Genomic DNA, 15,024 nt, shown 5'->3' with positions numbered 1-15,024 from the left:
TAATAGATCTTGCAATAACTTGGATGAAATTCCCGAGAATCATGCTGAGTGAAACAAATGTCATCCTCAAAAGAATGCACACTTCAATCACACTTATATATTCTTGGAAGGATAAAGTTATAGAGATGGAGAGCTGGGAAATATCATAGTGATAAAGTACCTGCTTCGAGTACACAAGACAATCGAGTACACAATTCTAAGCACAGCAATAATAAGAGCAGCAGCAGCAGCAGCAGCAGTAGCAGCAGCAGTAGTAGTAGAGGTGGCAAACAGACTAGTTACTAGTTCAACTGAAAGACTATACCTTAATATATAAGGTAGAGAACAATTGACAAAACATGCCTGATGTCAACTTGTGACCTACATACACACATGCAAATGTACCTATACATACATAAATGCTCACACATATGAAAATACATGCACACACTATACACACATACCATACACAGAAAAAATTAAGGAAGTGTGATAGCTGAAGGGTCTTGCCGCCTCATAGGAGGAACAATAATATGAACTAGTCCCACAGCTCCCAGGGACTAAACCACCAACCAAAGATCACACATGGTGGGACTCATGGCTCCAGCTGCATATGCAGCAGAGGATGGTCTACTTGGACATCAATGGGAGGGGAGAGGCCCTTTGTCCTATGAAGGTTTTATGCCTCACTGTGGGGGAATGCCAGGGCCAGGAAGCAGGAGTGGGTGAGTTGGTGAGCAGGGGGAGAGGAGAGGGCATAGAGGGAGTATGTTTTTTGGAGGAGAAACCAGGAAAGGGGATAACATTTGAAATGTAAATAAAGAAAATATCAATTTTTTTAAAAAAACTTACTGAGGGAATCAAAAAAAGGAAGGGTGATACAGAACATGTGCATGAATATTTAAATCATTGTAATAGATGCTGTACTCTGATACTTGATCTGAGAAAAAGAAGGAAATGAATTTAAAGAAATGATATTTTCAAGGCTGGGAAATAGTGGTGCACATCTTTAATCCCAACACTGAGGAGACAGAGATATGTGGATTTCTATGAGTTCTAGGTCAGTCTGATCTACCGAGCTAGTTCCAGGACAACTAGAGCTGTTATACAGAGAAACCTTGTCTCAAAAAAATGATGGTAATTTAAGTGGAGCCTCTTACTAATACCTTGAAAAATAGTTGTAATTCCAACAAACTGAGTACTAGCGATATAAGCATCTTGTAGGCATTAGATCTCAAGCAGTGAGCTTTCCACACTTTGGAGATTATTTGTACTCTATAAAGCTGAGCTTCTTATCTTGGATAGAGAATGAAAGAGAAAGTGGAATTGGTTGTTGGCTGTAGGGGGTGGTATGAAGGCCTATCCTCTCACATAAATATTTGCTGCAAACTATTTCAGCTTTCATTCAAAGAAAATCTTTGGAACCAGTTACATTTTAGGGGCCTCACATTCAGGCGTCAACAAAGATACATTACTCTGGCAAATGATTGTAAAGATAAACTCCTAAGTGTTTATTAAGAACAATCCTATATCAGCATTGATTTCACACACTTGTAAATCTCAACACTTGGGAGAGTAAGACAAGAGAATCAGGAGTGTTATATCAGTGACTCTCTGACATCCATGCTGGCTGGCCATCTTACTGATTTAACTAAATTAGAGAGCCCATCCACCTTTTCACTCAAAAGCCACTTTTTGTAATCTATTAGACAGATATACCTGACTAGAACACAGTGATGAATATTAGTCTTCTCCATGTATACTATTTTAATGGCAAAAGACTGGAAGCTACCCATGTGGTCAAAGTCCAATCAGTTATGATAGGATGTTGCAATGGAACGGCAGTATATCATAATGCAATACTGTATAGCTGTTGAAAGAAAAAGAGCACTCTCTTTGAATTAATATGCAAAGAACTTCAGGACATATCATCAAATATGTGTGGGTATGCACAATACCACGCAGAGAAAGTCACCATGTAAGATAAGGGATATATACTTACATTTCTAACTTTAACGATTATAAAACTTTCTGTAGAAGTGGATGTCACCATAGGATACATATGGAAATTTATAAATATTTACATATATTAAAGTTGAAAATATTTATTTACTCATTAGAAAGTAAAGAAGACCTCCAAAGAAGTTTTTTTCTTTAGAATTTCAGTATTTAAATTAACATAAAGATCAGAAATAGAACACAATACTGAGAGCTGACTGTTTCAAACTATCTTCAAACACTGCACCCCCACCATAATCCCTCCCCGAGATAACAATTAGGACTGAATCCTATCCCAACTTGCTTACGTACTGTTTCTTTAAATTATTCCAAGCTAATCAGCAATTTACCTGGCTAAAATTCACATGGTTTTACTTTGAAGGGGACAATCCCTTGTTTTTTGTCTTCATTCAGGCAGAGAGAATTTACAAAGGCACTAACAACAAAGAGATTCTTAGTATTCAAAACCTTAATTAGAAAACAAGAGCAAATAGTAGAATTTTTGTTTGATTTTTGCAGAAGAACCACAACTTCATATTCTTTTGTGTAGTTGCCTGATTGCATTTGTTAATAAGGAATTTAAAAACATGCAGATCAAAAAAAAAAAAAAACAACTGTTCAGGGTCTTTTGGTAGCAAATTATACTTGTAAATCTGATGTAAGTTGATCACTAGAAGAACTCTCACTCTTTGAAGATTAGAATTCATAAATGTATGAAAGAATTAAATGACTCTTTCCTCTAATGATAGAAAGTATTAAATGGCTGGAAAAAAATGTGTTTGAAATCAACCAAGGAAGCAATTCATTTTGAAGTATATTCAGTAGAAATTCTAAATAAGAAAAATATGTTAAGTCAATTTCTACTGGATGAACAAGCAAAAAGGAAGCATGAAAGGGCTAAATTGAAGAATGCTGGGCTGGGAAATGTCTTTTCTACCTTGTTTTACTTTTTGTTAACTATGGTAGTCAATTATGTCAAGTATAGCACTCTTGGGCAACATAATTTATTCTGTCTCCACAGAACAAAGCAAGAAAGACACTACAAGGACAAAAAAGTGGATGTTCTATTGGATCCTTCAAGAGTGCAGTGGCTATGGAACCAGCAGAAATGAATGCCTCTGATGATGCATCTTAGATTGTTTTCTTAATACATAAAATCCCCTCTCTCTGGATCCCAGAAGTCTCATTTTTCAAAAGAAAATGCAAGCCAATAAGGATTAGTCTGGTTCTTGGAAGGTCAGAACTAAATATACAAAACTAATAACATGACCCTGAAATAAACAAAAATGTGAAACTGCTCATCCGAGGGGGTGATGTAACTAATACTGACATAATTTCCAAGCAGAAAAGCAAAACTAGGTCAAAGCACTTTTGCCTAACATAATAAGCATTTTTGCTTCCAGATTTTTATAATGTAGGCTGTGTCTGCAGGCATTATTGTCTTCTGTTATCAATGTTCGGGGCTGTCACAAATAATTCATGTCTTATCACTCTTTGTTAGTTAAACCAAAATAATGTAGTATACATTCGAACTGTTCCATTCTGACAGCTTACATGGTAGAGAGGGGAGAAATATTCAGAGAGCATTTCCTTCTGATAGAAGGATTAAACAGTAAATATTCATTATTTTATAGTATATTTTCATGTGATAGTTTGCTACTTAGAAAATCATGAGTCTCTCAATCAATCATTATGAGGTTTGGGGGTTTTTTTGTTTGTTTGTTTTTGTTTTTACCTTTTTCACCAAGACAGAAAGAGTAGTAGCATTAATTTCAATGAAATTTTACTTTAAGCACTGACCACAGAAATGAGTGTCGACTGAATCTCACACCACATAGCATCCATAATGTTTACTTTTCCTTCATACATGCCCTAAATGAACTCATACTTTTCATCCCCTTTCTATTTGTTCTGTATCATTTTCCTGAAAAGCACAGCTGATTAAATCATGAAAAAATCCTCTCATATCATAAACATTTCATTGAAACAAACATAGTCCCTCCAGTTGTTAACATCAGGCATTTTTTTAAATTTAAAATCAGAGTGGAGAAGATATACACAATAGTGGCACAAACACCACCTGAAACACCTTTTGACCATTCAGGTTTGTTTGTTTGTTTGTTTGTTTGAGATGTCTCACTCTTTAGGCTAGGTTAACCTGAAATAGGCTATATAGCATGGGAATAGGCTATATAGCATTATCAGGTTTTGAACTTGTAGCAACCCTCCAGCCCAGTCGTTCTAAGTTCCATAATTACAGTTGTGATATACAAGCCCACCTTAACTATGTGGACCTCCAAAAAAACTGCTTTCTTAACAGTTTGTAATATCATATTAAATGTTTATAATAGTGAGGTTCATTGGTGTGTTTTCATACATATTTTCCATGTTGGGACATATATAATGGATTTTAACCATATTCCTCCATTCTCCTCTCTTGTCTCCCTCCCATTCCCACCGATCCTCTTCTTCCCAACTAGTAAGGGAGGAATTTTGTCTCAAGATAATACATTCTTTTCTGACTATTCACAACCAACAACCCATTCTAATTGTCCCAAACTCTGCAACACATGCAATAATAGCATGGGCTCTGAAAGCAGTCAAATTATACCTTATGATAAAGGCATGTGGAATGGACAAAAAAAAAAAAGAACAAAATTGGAGAGCATAATTTTCAGTTCTAGGTGAAAACTAACTTCCTCCTGGGTATGACTAAAGTGCTTCTTGAGCTAAACTGTGTCACTGAAACTAGTGCTGGTAGCGGTGCTGGTGCTGGTGAGATATGCTGTTAACTCTGACAGCCAAGTTTCTCTTGAACACACCGTAAATCCCAGGGTGACAACAAGCTTGTAACAATTCTTCTGCCATGACCCCTAACTGCTGGGTTTACAGATGTGAGTCATTCTGGACCATATGCTAAACTTTCAACCTATAAACCCTGGTATGATGGTACACACCTGTAACCCTGATACTTTCTGGCTGAGGCAAAAGAATAGTGAGCTCCAGGCAAGACACAGTCATGTACCTGGAAATCAAAAATTATTGTTTTTTTTTTTAACCTAAAAAACCAAACTTTTAACTAGCAATTTATTTTTTCTTACCTATTTATTATTTTTAAAAGATGGAGTCTCCCTATGAAACTAAGTCTTCCTTTAAGCATTTGGTCTTCGTTGCTCAGCCCCTTAACTGCCAAAACTACAAGTATGCTCCACTTACCATCACCTAAGTAGAACTTTCAGTTTGAATCCCTAATGTATTTCCTATATACTACATCTTATATAAATATACAAATTTTGGGCTGGAGAGATGGTTCAGTGGTTAAGAGTACTTACTGCTCTTCCAGAGGTCCTGAGTTCAATTCCCAGCAACTACATGGTAGCTCACAACTGTCTGTAATGAGATCTGATGCCCTCTTCTGGTATGTCTAAAGACGGATACAGTGTACTCACATACAAAAATAAATAAATCTTTTTTAAGATATGTTTTTAAAATATATACAAATTTCTATTACTTCCATCTCTCTATTGCTTTATCTGGTGACTTGTCTAGCTAATTCTAAGTCAGAAAAAGAAAATCTCATTTGTCCACATTTTTTCCTTCCTACTCAAAAAGGTAATCTGGAAAATACATCCAACTGTAGCAGCACTCTAAAATTTGACATGTGATAGGAAACAGAGTCTACTAAGTGTACTCTGGAAATGTATAAGTGCTGTTGTCCCTATAAATCATCAAATGGATGTGAAATTTCAATTCCACAATTTCAACCAGAACTTTCAGACAGTGCATCACACTGACAAGTAGTAAAAGCTCTTTCTCTTGAATGTCACTCTACTGAATCTAAGTTCAACCTGCACACAGTGAAAACACATGGTCTTTAAAAGGATGCCCTCTAAGGCAGGCATGGTGGCACACATCTAAAATCCCAGCACTCAGAAGGCAGAGGTGGGTGGATCTCTGTGAGTATGAGGGCAGCCTGGTCTACATAGTACATTTTTTGATAGCCAAGGTCATGTAGAGAGACTTTGACCCCAGTCCCATCCCCATCCAAGAAGGAAAGAAACAAAAGAAAGAAAAAGAAGGGAAGGGAAGGGAAGGGAAGGGAAGGGGAGGGAAGGAAGGAAGGAAGGAAGGAAGGAAGGAAGGAAGGAAGGAAGGAAGGAAGGAAGGAAGGTGGAAATATTCACTTTGTTGCTAAATAAATATGACTTGATATTTACCTGACAAAATAAACTTACTATACATTTGTCTATGACCTAAAACTTCAAGTTAGCCTCAGTGAGAACAAGCTTAACAGATCCTATCTTGCAATTTAGGCTTTGATCAGTTAGAGGCAATTTCCACACCAGAATTATTTCTACCATCAAGATAAGCTGCTTGGTATGTTCTGGGTTGGGTCTTTGGCAGAATACAACTGAATGATTAAGCAACCACAAAATACTTTAAGGTTTTTTTTTTTTGATACTCTTTACTATACCACTGACCACTCAAACATTCTTTCTTCTTCCGAGCCACTCTGATCTTTATATTTCCCATCTTTCTATTAAGGTTTACCTTGCCTGTTTCCATGAAACACTTGATAACTCTCGCTGTGTTTCAACCCCTGTATTTGGATCTGAGAATTCAAGGATACCTTAGATGTGATTCTTGCTCTAAAATAACTCAGAGCTTTAATTAACTGGAAATAGACTATCCCAAATATGAATGTGTGTAAGGGCCACAGCCATTTCCTCCTGTTTATTTTAATCCAAATAGATACTTCTCAGCATACAAAGAAAGTCCTCATAAACAACCTGAACACACACATACCATCATTATTTCTTTGTTACTCCTCTGTGGTTCTCTGGCTGTCATGCATAAAGGCTCTACTGAGTCCACAAGTTCAGAGAGGATGCTGAGAAAGGCCTAGTGAATAGGTCTGAAATATAAGGCAGGCATGCTAGCAAATCCTATTTTATTATATATTATAATTATATTTATATAATTTATTATAATTATAATTTATTATAATTATAATTATATATTATAATATATATTTTATTATATATATAATAAAACTCTAAGCATACCTATATTCTTATTTCCCCTTCAACTTCCTCAAGACCCCACCCAAAAAGGTCCCTTCTCAACTTCATGTCCTCTGTAAAATAAAATTAATCTTGATGTGTTCTATTAGTGCTACCCATGTGCACCTGGATGCGGGGCTACCCACTGGAACATAAGCTACTCCCAGTGGCCATACTCCCTGCTACAGCAGCCATCAATACACAAAGAGATCCTCAGGTAAGGGTGAGGCCTTGTGAGCACCTCCTCTACATGTTGCAATTTTTCCTGTCATCTTCCTCCTTTGAAACTGTCTTTGATTGGCTTGCAGTTCACTAATTCTGCTAGGCAGCTATGCCAGTGCTCCACACTGACTCCTAGTTTCCTCCTACTCATTGCAGGGAACACACTGCACTACTACTCCTAGCATTTGTATGTGGTTCTTGGCTATCAAGCTCCTTTGCTCAGGTTTGCAAAGCAAACATTTGTCTGGCTGAGTCACACCCACAAACCCTTCAAAGATAGTGTTTCAAAATGTCCATGGCATAATTTCTCACTTGAACATTGTATAGTTTCAAACAAGAAACTTGAAGAACGCACTTATATAGGAGTCAAAGTTTTGGTGAGTCTAGATAATATTTGTATAATTGTAGCTCTCAAAGGGTTAGAAAAAGGGATTTCACAATATTTTTGCCATAAAGAGTTGGTAATTTGAAGAGACAGATACCTTTAACTTAATTATACAAGATATGGATGCACTGAAACATCACATGGATCTCATTAGTATATACAATTTTTATATTTCATGCATCAGTTAAAGATCAAAAAACATGATACATGTGAAATGTCAGTGAAACCCATTATGTTGCGTGCTTACTAAAAAATCAATTAAAGATAAGAATACAGTACAAAGCATACTCTCTCAAATGCTAAAAATAAACTTAAAGTAAATAAAATATATTGTAATACTCAATAAAATGTAACAGGAAGCATTTATAGATTTGGGACTCTGTGTTAGGTATTTTCTCTGATAAATTGATTTTAACAAAATCATAAGTGTCTACAAGTGAACATGGAAATAAAATGTCACAAATACCAATCATTTCTCAGCTCCTTTAAGTTCAATAAATTTTAGGCAATCATTAGTTTTTAAAGGGATTTTCATCCTTACAAATAAACATAGGGAAGAACAAGCAAACAGCCATTCTTCTCATGTAATAACCTATATTATACTATTGGTATCAAACCTGCATACTAGATTGGAAGTACTTTGAGGGCAAGGATTCTATTAAACTAGGTTGAGAACTCAAAAGACATTTGAAATACAAAAATCATTCACTGTGTGGTTTCTTCTAAATGAACTAAGTAGACTAATTCTGGAAGCGATCAGTAAATGTTGAATGATAAGAGATGGGAAGCCTTGGTATTTTATTTATCATACACAGCTGATTGAATATGGAACATTTAACAGTCACTTACATGCTACAATCAGGACCATTTACTGCTTTTACCTTTTAACTCAGAACCTGTTTTTTTTTTTTAATTATAGTTTTGTTTTGTTTTTGCACAAAGGAGATAAGTTTTCATGATTTTAGTTTTCGATTATTTTCTTTTTAGTAAAGCTCCCTCTTTTTGTGTCTCTGGGTACCACAACTTTTTACCTCCTTAACACCACTTACTGGAGGACATTAAAGATCTTAATGTTGTGTCAAAGAATATCTTCATCTAAGGAAAAAAGAAATCTTTAACTCTGATGAGCATCTAACAGTGTGTCCTCTAGTTAAACGAAATGTCTACATCATGTCAGTTAACAAGAGTCAGTAAAGAACCTAAAACAAAACTGGTAAGATGAGTTTGGTGTCAGATGAAAGAGCTAATAATAAGCCAAAAATTTTCCTCATAAACTTCCCCATATCTACACAGAGATTAGGTTCCAGTTTGACCTGACTGTATTACTCTTGCTTTAATCAAAGTGTATTTGATATTCTCTTCCTTGAACAAACTGGTTTTCGTAGCAGATTCGGTCACAAGGTTAAAGAATTGGTAACTAATTACTCTTATAAGCAGAGTACTCTCTCTGATTCTGCTTGGTGCCCAAGACCTGGGTTTTCATCATGGAAACTTCAAGTGTGACCCCTGCAGGTAGATAAATGAAATACACACTTCCAGCCAGATCCTGGCATTTCTTTTAGAGCCTGGAGTTCTAAACCTGACCACACTCAGACTAAGCACAAGACAGACACTGACAACATTGACATATGTTGGCCTTCTCTTTCATTTTACAATTTTCTCTGGGAGCATAGCAAACAGTTGATTAAGAAGAATTTAAATTACTTTTAATAAATATTCTGATGTGGTCAGTCATATTTTTTTCTTATCTATTGAACTCTAACTGATTTGGAACAACTGAGATACTCAAATCACGTGGACAAAAAAATATCCTGATTTGGCCCATCTTTTCTTAATCAAACAAATTACTCTCTGACCAAATACTTCCCCATCCCCCTCAACAATGCAAGGCCTAGGTTTCCATAACTACCTTGGATGTCTAGTTACCACACAAGGGATCAAAGCCAGGAGACATCCACAAGCACAGTTAGCCTTAAAACGTTGCAGGAATGTCTGTGGATAGCATACAACTACCAATTAACAGATTTGTTTGAAGCCTATGCGGTCCACAGCCAGACAAACTCAGAACATGAGTCACACTGAACACTAAGTAAAAACCAACTCAAAAATTACTTTGAAACGATCAGTAAATATCTTTTAGTTGACAACAAGTCCTGCAATGGTAACATTTCCTGAAAGATGGGCAGTCGAAAAACAAATAAAATCTTAACATATGCTGAAGACACCAAACTCTCTAAAGCATATACAAAAACTTAAAACATATGTTAAAAGGGAACCACTTCTCACATACATATTTAAAATTCCAGTTATAGCATTTTCCTATTAAGTGTCATAAAACTGCCTGATCTCAATGTTGGGACAAAGAAAATCAGAAAGGTCTTGTCTTTTAAACCTTTCAAGGCTTTCATTTCCAAAGAAATGAAGCTACACAGCATACTTGAGACACTGTATGCTAGTAACAGAACAAGAAGAAAAGGAACATCGATGGAGAGGTTTTGTTTTCCCAGGTAGTCTTTCTGGGTGGGTGAATTCCAGACTAGCAGACTAGCCTTTAACTTGCTGTTCTCATTATTTTAAACCATTTCTTTTCTTTTTGTTTTGTTTTGTTTTTTGTTGTTGTTTTGTTTTGTTTTGTTTTTGCCTTCACTTCACCATTTGGTCAATGAGGATCAAGTTGCCCTTCGTTCTCTCCATGGAGAGGTGGTTGAGAATAAATAGATGATGTTTGTAAAGGACTTTCTAATCCTCTGAGGAAAGATTACTACCAGGACTTTCATTATTAAGCCAGATGTCCTTGGGCATTTTAACTCCAATCTAAAGAATGCAAAATGGGCTGATCAAACTGAGTCACAGCTTCCTTGCATCAGCAGCATCTTAGCCTCACAAAAAATAGCAGCTGGGAGACCAAGAGACTAAAAGAAAAGTCATCTCAGCTGCTTAGTATATTTCTGTAAAGTTATTGGGATTCTAAAATCCCAAAATATGCCTGGTAGAGAAGTTTGTCTGGAGATTCTATTTTTTTTTCCAACTTGAGAGCGAAATATTTGTTCTTAGTCTGTGGTGGGACAATGAATGTGACTTGCTATTTAGGGAGGATATTTGCAGTTGTGGGAATGTCATAAGCAAACCTGTTGTTTTTGGCTGGACTTCTATAACAGGTGGCCATGCCTTTCCTTTTGCCTGGGAACGCAGCAAATTCCTTCTCAAAGAAGATTCTGAAAAGTTTTCCATTTATGACCAAAGTGCCAAGAGAGGTTGGCACACTTTAAAATGACTTCATGATGAACTCGTCAGATTTATGTTTGTTTGTTTGTTTCATTTACCCTATAAGAATTTTGACCTGCCCTGTTCATCTGCTGACAATCTGGTAAAAGCCCAAACTTTCTGAATCTTCCAGACAAACATGTAGCCTTCTAATTCTGTTGGCAAGTTTATGGCTATGGAGAATGTCTAACTAGTTAGTGGTAGGGATCTGTTCTGGCCTGCCACCCCACTGTTCGGCATTTGCACAGCCCTAGGGACAGATCACTTACCAGCAAGAGGATTGGGTTTCATGGCTGAGCTGATGACACATGGGTTGGTTTGATAGCTAACCCTGCAAATACAGCCAGGGGCTGCTGGGCCTAAGATGACAAATTGGTTGGTAGATGTTATTCCTCTGCCTGAATGAAGTAGTAAGGTCTCTCCCCTCCCCCACCAAGAGAAACAAGAACAAATCTGGGACTCGCCCATGCAGTAATGCTACCATCTCATGCCTGCTTTCTTATATGAACAATGATCTCTACTCTTGCATCTCCTCCCCCAGTCCCTCCCTCTTTTCAAATACCCAATAGGCAAAAGAACAATGTTATATATGTATCCAGAGATGTGGGATGAAAAGATGGCCATTCATTAAATAACTAAGGAGTTACTACATGCCTACATGTACAGTTAAAACTTCAACACTGGGCTGTTTTCCAACTTCATACAAATGCCACAGTTACACATGGGAAAAATCATCCCAAGCTCTGGACAAGCCTGCCTTAGGCATCAGACAGAGGGAGTGTCACCCCATTCCAGAGGAACTGTGTGGGCACAAAGATTCTAAAAATTGAGTTCACATATCACCGAGGACAAGACAGGTGGCTTCACACAGCATCAAATAACTTCTTTGTTCCGGCTTAGGACCTTTGTAAAAAATAGTATTGTGTACCTATTCTCTTTCTTGCTCCTATCCAGTAATCCTCCTTGCCCCTTTTGTCTATCTCATGTGGTTGCTAGAAATTCAAAGAATGAGACTGGTCTATAAGATCGCAGAACTTCCAGAAAGCCAGCCTCTGCACCACTCTCCAGCTAGCTAGGCAGATGCAATTTTCTGAAAGCACACACACAGCCTTTCATGTGCTTTATTCTGTACTTGCTGCGATTTCCCAAGCACAATTCCATAAGAGCAAGTTAGAGAATAAGAAATTTGAGGGTCTTTGCTCCTGACCTTTCTGGCAGGGCCTCTGCTTTACCTCTATAGCAGTGAAACAGAAAGTTGTAAACCCCTTGGCCCAACCACTAATAGGAAGGTTTACTTTCTCCTAAAGTGAACACTTTGGGGTGGGGCACACCCAACTCAACTGGAAGAAAAAAGGGAAGAGGTTTTCCGGTGGCAAAACAGATGCTCAATTTCCCACCCGGAGTTACTCAGCTCTGGCAAGAGTAGCTAGCATTCCTCCCCTGGAATCTCTGCCTTTCCCAGTCACTGAAAGACTTGTAGTCTTGTCTTCCCCTTATGAGTATCGATCTTGGCAATAAAACATTGATGTAAGATTTTTTTTTTTAACACAACCGTGATAGAGTTGTAAATTACACCCTCTTCTAGGCTTTGTAATCCAGTCTTTCCTTTTCTCTTTTTTTCTCAACGGCAAAGCTATAAATCTCATAAACTTCTACCTAAGTTGATAAGGAATTTTATCCCCATGCCCTCGAGCGACGGAAGAAGCTGCTGGCTTAGAATTCTTCACAGAGACCCACTTAAGTAATCCTCAAGCCCGCCCGTTCTCAGTTCAGTACTTCCAAGACTGTGCGTCCAGCAGCAACACAAAACACAACTCCTAAAGTGCTAGAACGTTTTTTACAAAAAGTCTGTAACACCTCCCCTCCATCCCCTTCTGTGCGCTTGCCTCAGCTGGAAGTGCAGCTTGTTCCATCCGGACTGGTTTCGCCTTCTCAGCCTCGGACACACAGTGAAGTGCTCAGAATGTGAAAGCAAAATAAGATAAGAGTCCCCGCGTGCTTCTTTGTCAGACTGTTCAGTTGTCTTTATTCTAACCTGAAGCATAATAGGGTAGAGGCTAAAAGCTTGAGATGAATCCGGCACAATACATTCCAGAGGCCCGCAAACTGGAATTGATTTGCATATTCCACAAACCGCTTTGAACCTTTTACAAAGACTGCCTGACATCAGCAACCACTCTTAGAAGCAAAAGCTGGCACGGGTAGTAAGGACAAGGCAGTGGGGTGATGGCAGGTGATGTTCTTTCTAAGGTAGCCTTAGGAAGAAAAAGCAGTCCCTTCCTTCCACCTAATGGATCTGCTGGAACCCTGCATTTGATCACTCCGCACGCTCTCGGGAGTAACAGGTCGCAGGGGTCCCAAGCTAAATCCCTCCTTCTGTGGCTGGCGCCAGCACAGCTACAATCACAACCCTTAAGCTTACCTGCCTCATGTTTAGAATTCCATGACCCATCCGGCAGGGAGCAAGCTGCTGGGAAGCGCACCCGCAGGCTTCCAAGCGCAGACACCAAAACCGGCAGAAAAGCCCACAAGACAAAAGCAACTCGGTGGAATCCACAGGCAGCAAAGAGCACGTTTTTCGTCCCCCTCCCTTTTTATTCTTTGATCTGCTTCTATACGCACTCTACCCAAGACAATGTCAAGTTTCTCAACCTTTCCTTTTCCAGCCTATGAAAAGTCGGGCGCAAGCTAGCGAGGACCGCCTGGCTCTTATTTCAAATCAGTTCACAGGGACGTCGTAGGCGGCGGGCTCTGGTCGCGGAGAGCCTCGCCAATCAGGAGCAGGGGGTGGACCTGGGTGCAGGAGAGGCTGCCTTTACCAGGATTAGTGCAGCTTTCAGGAGTCAAATGACTGGAAGCAGCTGGATGTTGTGTCAGAGCTCCCAAAGTAAAGGATGAGTTCTATTCTTGTCTAACAGACTGCATCTGCTCAAAGCTTAACTAGCTCCGGGCCTTAAATCCTTGCACTTTAAGAGCCCCTTAAAAGCATTAAAGCATTTTAAAGGTGAAGAATTATTTCAGCGAGAAAATCTCAACCCTCAGGACCCAAAGATATTTTTTAAAGTGTATCTTGCTCTACCTAATTTTGTAAAACAAACAAACAAACAAAAACAAACAACCCCCCCGAAAAAAAACCAGTGGAGGGAAAAACCACACTGCTGCAAGTATCACTTTAATTGAAATAAGCAACCAAGACACACAGTTACCCACCCCATCTTCACGTAAACTCTTATAGCCAACCTACAAGAAGTAAATGTTAATGGGACTGTGCAAACAAACATTTTGAAACACAGGACTTGAGGAAGAATCTTTACCGATGGTGACTGAAAGCACAATTTCAGATAAAACATTTCCTAATTAGAGCAATAAATGCAGAAATTTAGTTAAGAAAACTTCTTTTTACATAAGTGTATCTACCTCTAAATGAGGTTGAGTTTAACAATGCTGAACTGGTAAGCTCACTAATAGGGACAAGAAAGGCACAATTAGCTGGCTTCTTGGAAAATTCAAGACCAAGTTAAAGGAAATGTCCAAAGGTTTCTTTCTGAGCTCCCCATAAAAATGTAAGCCTTTCCAAACCTCCGTGAATACAATTCCTTTGCAGATATAGTTTTTAGATTCAAGGAAACGTGTAAACTGACTATGGATTTTTTTTTTTTTTTTTTTGGTAGAGCCAGCGATATATACCCAAACAAGTGCTCACAGTTTGAGGATAATCCAATATATGTTAAGTTTTTGCAGTATTAGTAAATAATAACAGATAAAATAATGACTTAGTGGTTTCAGGAGTGCTGGAGTTGTGGTTCAATATGTGTGAGCTTGGCTGAGTTCTCTGAGATTTTGGCAGCAGGGCACAGGCACCTGGGAGTCCATAACTTTGCCTCAGCTCCCCACTGAGAAGTTTTAGAGTCCCCCTAATCACACCAGCTGCCCTCAATCCATTTTTTTGTTCTTCAGAGGCATTCACTATAGCCTAGACCCAAGCTTGTTTAGCCTTTTCATATGGTGATACCTTACTAAAACAAATCATACACACACACACACACACACACACAGAGAGAGAGAGAGAGAGAGAGAGAGAGAGAGAGAGAGAGAGAGAGAGAGAGAGAGAGA

The 15,024-nt window shown here is 38.3% G+C and overlaps 1 protein-coding gene across 4 annotated transcripts in view; it reads right to left on the bottom strand.

Annotated features, from left to right (window-relative positions):
* Positions 1-15,024, bottom strand: part of Mid1 (midline 1) — a 343,526-nt gene that overhangs the window by 146,300 nt on the left and 182,202 nt on the right. Inside the window, exon 1 of one of the 4 annotated variants that reach the window (XM_021187317.2) lies at positions 13,334-13,621. The exons of 2 other annotated variants lie outside the window; for them this stretch is intronic. The gene's annotated coding sequence lies outside the window, so the exon portion shown is untranslated. Of the gene's footprint in view, positions 1-13,333; positions 13,622-15,024 lie in introns of those variants that run through there. One more of the 4 variants, XM_029534270.1, reaches the window with a different exon arrangement.

The sequence above is a fragment of the Mus pahari genome, chromosome X, assembly GCF_900095145.1.
Source record: "Mus pahari chromosome X, PAHARI_EIJ_v1.1, whole genome shotgun sequence".
In the NCBI taxonomy this organism is placed as follows: Eukaryota; Metazoa; Chordata; class Mammalia; order Rodentia; family Muridae; genus Mus; species Mus pahari.
Note: the sequence above shows the minus strand (reverse complement) of the source record. Positions and strands in the feature narration are given on the sequence as shown.